This window comes from Callorhinchus milii, unplaced genomic scaffold, assembly GCF_018977255.1.
Source record: "Callorhinchus milii isolate IMCB2004 unplaced genomic scaffold, IMCB_Cmil_1.0 Scaffold3, whole genome shotgun sequence".
Classification (NCBI taxonomy): domain Eukaryota; kingdom Metazoa; phylum Chordata; class Chondrichthyes; order Chimaeriformes; family Callorhinchidae; genus Callorhinchus; species Callorhinchus milii.
This window is the reverse complement of record NW_024704744.1, coordinates 43,859,857-43,867,050: the sequence shown is the minus strand read 5'-3', so window position 1 is coordinate 43,867,050 and position 7,194 is coordinate 43,859,857. Positions and strand designations below refer to the sequence as shown.

General features: G+C 38.4%; 1 long non-coding RNA gene across 1 annotated transcript; it reads right to left on the bottom strand.

Annotated features, from left to right (window-relative positions):
• Window positions 1–1,557: 1,557 nt before the first annotated feature.
• On the bottom strand, window positions 1,558–6,280 carry LOC121848505. Its single transcript, XR_006084916.1, has 2 exons — window positions 6,250–6,280; window positions 1,558–1,982 (listed from the first exon to the last, which is right to left on the bottom strand). It is a non-coding gene; the product is annotated as an uncharacterized LOC121848505 (long non-coding RNA).
• Window positions 6,281–7,194: the final 914 nt, after the last annotated feature.

The following is a 7,194-nucleotide window of genomic DNA, read 5'->3' as shown; positions in this document are numbered from 1 at the left end:
TCCTGAATAAAGACAGATGGAGGAAGAAGCAGTGGTGTGAGGTGATGGGTTTTATAGTCTTGGGTTTTAAAAGCTTTAATTTTGTAAAAGGAAGGTAACAACAGGCTGCATTGATATAGGAAAATGTCTCAAAATGCTTTGTAGAGACAAAGTAAGAGGTTGAGCAGACTGGGACATGGGGTGAAGGTGAGGGGGGCTGAATGTGCAGAGTGTAATGTTTACAGTCTGTCCAGTAAAAAAGCTCCACTTTATATCAGATTCAATATGACGAGGGAAGGTGGAGATGGAAGCTGCTCTTCCACAATATCTATACTGTGAAAGAGCAGCAGTTGACTTCTTACCAGTACTGTGATGCTGCTGTTTTTGAACCTGCTGCTTAGGAGAACAGAGCAGACTACTGAACCGTCTCGCTGCCCTGGGACAGCCACAGCTAAGATCACAAGTGGTGAACCACATGCACATACATACATTCATTCTAACACTACATGACTCGGTGCACAAGAGCACAAACCACGGGGGCCTTTGGTTTGGTTTCTGAACCAAATGCTATTGAAATATTTCAATGACTCTTTCACTTTACTTTTGTTTTCAGATTTAATATTCTCTCCCGAATCAGCTTATTTTATTGAAATGAAAATTCATTGGGCATGACATTTACAAACCACAATGTACTGTATTTATTAAACATATGGATAAATTAGCTGTAAAATTATTTGCATGCATGGATCACTTACAAAACAAACAGTAACATTCATGTGGGAGTCCGGCTGAGCACAGAGCTTTTCCTAAGCATTCTTCCAGATGATTTTAATTACCATGACCTTATGATTTATTACTGGTATACAGTATTAGAGGGATATTTGTTTCAATGACATTCTTCTTGACGACAGAGAAGGATCACTCCTTTGAGTTATTACCGTCAGTGTAATAGCTTTGCATACGCTGCACCCAATGTGACCATTATTAAGTAACCTCAACAGAAGATGAAAGACAGTAAAGCAAATATTGAAGTCTTCCAAAAGTCGCAGGCACTGTCCTTGGATGCATTGTGCAAAAAAGGTCATTTGTAAAATCTCTGCAAAACCTGTGATCATAATGAAGCTTTCACTTTGGGCTGTGGAATTGCCTCTGGCCTGATTACATAAACAATCCTACCTCGAGATAGAAATTAAAGCAAGTTAAGCCTGCTGGCTAGCTATTTGAGTACCATTGCATCAAGCATCCACATTTGTTGTGTCTTAAATTATTATATGCCTGGATTTTAATTTGCTTCACTCAAAATGTACAGGAAGATGTTTTCTCAAACCAAAATATGTATTTTTAGAGCTGTAGTTTTTTGGTTGTGATGAAAAAGGTGCTACACAACAAATTCAATGTGGCACTGAATCAGTTCGAAAACATCGGTAAGTTTCATTTCAGGACCTGATGATGAATCAATCAATTTTTACAAGGAAGTACTGAGTTTGGTTTAGAAAATGCTCTATTTAGTGCAAAGTTTGGATATTTGATATTTTTTCGCCAGAGGCACACCACTGACATAATGATAAGAAGCCTCACTTGAATGAAACTTGTGAGTTTATTGAGATTCACATTTTAGCTCCATAACAAAACATCAAATATAGTGTCTGAGATGTTCTGAGCATTATAGGTGTAATATCAAATACAAGGATTATTATTATTGGGACAAAGTCATATAGAAGAGCCTTACAATAGTGATTGTGTATGTGTGTGTGTGTGTGTGTGATCTCGCCCCTCTAGGATATCCAGACAGCCTCATAACAGAAAGTTTCATAATACAAGATAGATATAATTCATCTGAAGATTGTCACAGTCCCCAGAGGAGTGCAGATCCCGCTCTGGGATTTCTCTGAGGTTGTTGTCAGTATTGTCCTATGGTCAGCCAGCAGGGGGGAGTGCTTCAGCAGATCAGGACATGTCCTAATGTTGTTTCTCCCATCTTCAGAGATGGAGCGCCTCGAAGTCTAAAACACACAATTCACAACAGGAATCTCACAGAATTCATAAATATTAGTAACCAGATGAAATGTGTCACACAGCCCTGTTCTGGTACAGATTCCTTCCGAACACATTACACTGGAGTTCCCATAGGTCAGTGTGACGCACATCCAGTTACCTCCAGGATTCAAGATTTAACAAACATGATTGGGCAAAGTTCCACCTGGGTCTAGATTTACTCTATTTATGTAGCAATGTAGAGCATCCAGAATTTGGCAAATTAGTGAATCCAGTTTTTAAATGTAGTTTCGTAAAAGAGTTTATGGAAACCCATTGTTAAAATTATGGCTGTATTTGTCAATGTTCCAAATTTTGGGCACTCTGAAATGGCAACCTATTTTTCTCTTTTGGATGTTGATTGCACTGCTGCATATTTCCATCATTTCGTTTTTGACTTATGGTCAAAGGCCTTCCTGAGACTATCAAAAAAGCTCTCACTGGCTTTTTGCAGGGCCCCAGACGCAACTCTCAATAGAGCAGTAACATTATTCAAACCGGTGAAGTGAATGACCAATTTTTTTTTCTCTGTGGTATTGTTGTCCAGGACAGCAGAACAAACTCTCTTCTGTTTTTGAATAGTGCCCTGGGATTCTTTAACATCCACTTGAATAAAATAATAAACTTGTAGAGGCTTATTATGGTGACACATCTGCAGCAATGGGATCAAGCAGCTAACAGGTCAACTAAATGTTATAAATTAACTGTGGAATTTGAAGGGGTTGAATCGGGTGTCAATTTGACTCAGTTGGTGGCACTTGCTCCTCTGATTCAAGAGAACATCAGGTCTTAAGATCATACTTTAGCTTCTTGTTCACAATTCCCCACATGTTGAGTTCCTGATCACAACTTTGCTGTCAGAAAGCAACACTGAGCAGACGCTGTTCTGTTCACCATAGGCAACAAGGGAGAATTACAGATTTTAAGCCATTTCCTTAGATGTACATGTGGAAATAGTCTAAAATGTTCTTACGATCCTAAGGGATTGATTATAATGTTTTTATTGCATCATTTAGCAATAATAATAATAATACTTGCGTTTGATATAGCGCCTTATCACGTCTTTGAGATGTCTCAAAGCGCTTCAAAGAATATAGTGTAAAGTGGATTGACTGTATATTTTGAATTTTGACAGTTATCATTGTGTTTGTTTCTCAACACTGTGATTTGGTGGCTTTTTTTATAGTCTGGCATCAATACTTTTAACATTAATCCATAAAATCGAACCTTACTAAAATGTCCTCACATCCTGTAACTGTACTCCTTGTTTTAGGTATTGCACAAAAATGAAATTAACTAAAGCAAGCATTATCATTGAAAAAAAACTAGAGAAAAGAAGGAATGTTATTTTCTCTCAATTTTAAAATAGCCATTTAGTTGTCTGTAATGCAGGTTAAATTTTGCCTCAGGTATTATTCCGTGAGGGCAAGCAGTCAGACTGCCTCGAATCTCTGCCAATATCCCTCTCTACCAGAACTGAGATATAGTCTAGACGTGGCAATCCTCTCCCATGGATACAATAAAAAAACATGAATGTGGGTTCCCTTGTCCCTGAACATTTGTATACACACACAGGCTCAGTGACCCACTGCCAACAGGATGTAGAGAGATCTAACAGGTCAAGAGCATAGATCATTAAAATCTAGTTTGCAGGTGCAGATAGCAGGCAATAAGGCAAATAGGCTGCTGGACTTTAACCCAAGAGTACTGAAATATAAAAATATGGAGGTGCAGCTCCTGTTATACTGACTGGTAGTCAAACCTCATTTAGAGTTTGGTGTTCAGCTTGGGAAACCAAGCTTACGAAGGATATACTTGGAGGGTATTCAGAAGAGATTCAGCTATGATGAGAGGCTAGGTGGACTGGGATTATCTTCCTTTGAGCAGAGGAGGTTAAGGTGATTTGATTGAATGATACAAAATAATGAAAGGAATTGACAGGTTAGATAGTGGACAACTCTTCCCTTTGGTAGAATGATCCAGTAACTAAGGCAGTTAAAACTGAGGTCAGAAACCACTTCTTCGCATAGAGCATGGTGAAGATGTGGAATGCTCTGCCCCAGAAACCTATAGAGGTGGAATCAATAGGGATGTTTAAAAAGAGAGATGGTGAGATCCCGGGGAGTACCTGTATAAAGGGGCATGGCAAAAGGGCAGGTTATTGAGATTAAAAGATCTGTCAGGATCTAATAAACTAGAACAAGCTTGGGCAGGCCGAATGGCCTTCACCTGTTCCTGTATTCCTATGATTCTATGTGTTCAATCTATTTACACTGGAAATTTTATAAAAATGAAAATTAATAGAAAAATGGGGAGAGAGGGAAAGCAGGTCAGAGAATCATAATAATCCTTGCATTTGATATAGTGCTTGACACGTCTTCTAGATATCTCAAACCGTTTCACAGAATATACTGTAAAGTGAATTGACTGTATTTTTTTGTGGGTGAAACGCAGCAGCCAATTGCGCAGAGCAGTGTCCCACAAATAGTCGTGGATTGAGTGACCAAATTATTATTGTTTTTTTTTAAGGATTATTTTCCCTGGAAAAGCGATCCACCACTCGACTAACAACCGGATTCCTACTTACTGCTAGGTAAACAGAGGCGTGTGGAGTAAGGAAACTTGCCCAATATTTTGCCTACATGGGAATAGAACCCAGGGATCCCTCTTGCAAGGTGAGTGCCCTAACCACTGAACTACAGAACTCCATCATAGAGGGAAACATGGAAAACTCAGGCCAGGACAGTGAGTGCTAGAGGCTATATGGGTTACCCATGAAACTAAGTCAGCATGTACTGATCCAGCAGGCCTCACCAGCTAGTAATCTTTGATGTGAATATGGGCCTTTATCTATCTCCCAAGCATAGAACTATTGAGGTCAATTTTAGCATGTCAACTTCTGTTTAAGGATGAGAAAATTGCCAATTTACCATAATAATGATAATCCTTGCATTTGACATTGCGCCTTATCATGTCATTGAGACATCTCAAAGCATTTCATAGGATATACCGTAAAGTGTAATGACTGCGTATTAGTGAGTATAAAATGTAACCCAGTGAATAGTTTCCATCAGCATTGTATTATAACATGGAGCCCATTGTAAGCCTTTTGTATTTTGATCTATTATAACAATAATACTTGCAATTTTTAGCGCCTTATCATGTCATCGAAAAGTCTCAAAACACTTCACAGGATTTATTGTAAAATGTAGTAACTATTTTGTAGACAGCCAATTTGTGAACAGAAATGTCCCACAAATAGCCACAAACTGAATGACCAATTTCAATTGGGGGTCAGAATACCGGGAAAAAACACTTATCTTTTCAAATAGTGCCATAGGATCTTTAACACCCACATTTCATAATTTGTTATTCTTTTGTTTGAAAATAATTTCTAAATGCTCTAAATAACACATTCCTGAATGCAACTACATTTTCATATAAGACAAAAAGACAATTTGCTTTCACACCTTATATAACACAGTCATTGTTTCCTGGATTTACCCAAAGTGAGCCAAAAGCAGCTTCTGGTCACTTTCTACGTTTTAAAAGCACTGACTAGTATTGACCCAAAGCCACATAACAAACAGGGATCACTCGCTGGCTGTCAGTCAGGTGCTCTGTAAAGATCACCCACTGTTTCATGTTATCACGGGTGAAAGGAAGTTTTCAAATGTAGTCTATTTCCTCATGTTCTTAATATTGTTGAAAAAGACTTCAAAAGAACACTGGAGCTCAAAGAAGTATCACAAGTAGAAGTAAGTGCCTCAACGTAACCCAATATCAGAGCAGTTGGTGCCAATGTTTATATTTCTAAAAATACATTTTAAAACATGTGAATCTTAAAGCTGCACATATTAAATCTGAACGTGGCCCTTTCACTGTGAAAAAGGACAATTTGTTACATGTTTCTGGCCAAGTGGGAGATCTACTGGAGATGCCAAAGAAGCAAAATTAAGCAATTTTCTTTAGCCTGAATCTTTTGTTACATTTATAAGCATATCTTTTGTTACATTCTTTATTTAGATTAAAATGCATACTGGATTTACCTTTTCAAAATATAGCTACAATAATATAGCACCTTTCGCATTAAACAAACATCTCATAGAACTTTAGAAAATGAAATGGATTAGAGATGAAAGTGAACATTGTTATGCAGGCAAATATATCTTAAATAGATAATATACAATAACTGTAAAGCTATATTAATAGAAATCCTTATGTTTGATACAGTACCTTATTACGTCCAAAGCATTTCAAAGCCCTTCACTTGATTTATGGGAAGTCTCGTGAAGTGTGTATTTGTAAGCAAAAGGGGTAGCCAATTTACACACGTCAAAGTATCACAAACAGCCATGAACTGAACGATTAATTTTAATCTCGGCAATTGTTGACCAAGAAACCTGGAGAAACTCCCTTCTCTTTTCAAATAATGCCATGTGATCTTTAACAACCATCTGATCAGGCAGACAGACAGGCAGTTAATGTTTCATCCAAAAGATCTCCAACAAAAGAGCACTTGCCCTTCACTGTACTAGAGGGGTAGCTTAGACTATGAGCTCAAACTACTGATATAGGGCTTGAATCCACAACCTTCTGTCTCAGAGGCAAGAGTGTTACCAGATGATCCAGGCTGACGGCTATTGAACGGTTTTGTTATGAAATGGCAGAAATATTTTTAAAATGTGTACACTTTATAATACGGTGGAAGCCGATTAAGACGGACACATCAGGGACGGCTGTTTTGTCTGCCTTAAGAGATGTCCGAGGTTAGCCGAAATACCATTACCTCTTCCCACCCAGCAGAGGACTGGCAGCCTCCCTCCCATTGCCGTTCCCATTGGACGGGAAGGGGAACAATTAGCGGAGGCTCCAAGATGATTAACAGCCTTGTGCTTTAAATGTAGAAATTCCCTAAGTATTGAATAATAATTTGATTTGAAATAGCCCTGACATAGGGTTTAAACTTATATTGAAGTCTTAACATGGGGCATGAACCCACAACATTTCAACTGAGAGATGAAAGTGTTTCCAAACATGATTATGCAGGCATGTTGTACATCCAACCTTAGGGTTCTGCCCAATCTGCAAAGCCAGATCCACATTTATCTTTCCTGCTCATGGCTGGTCGGTTTCAGCTGTCAGGTAGCAGGGTTGCTCAGAGCAAGGTAGAGTGTTTTT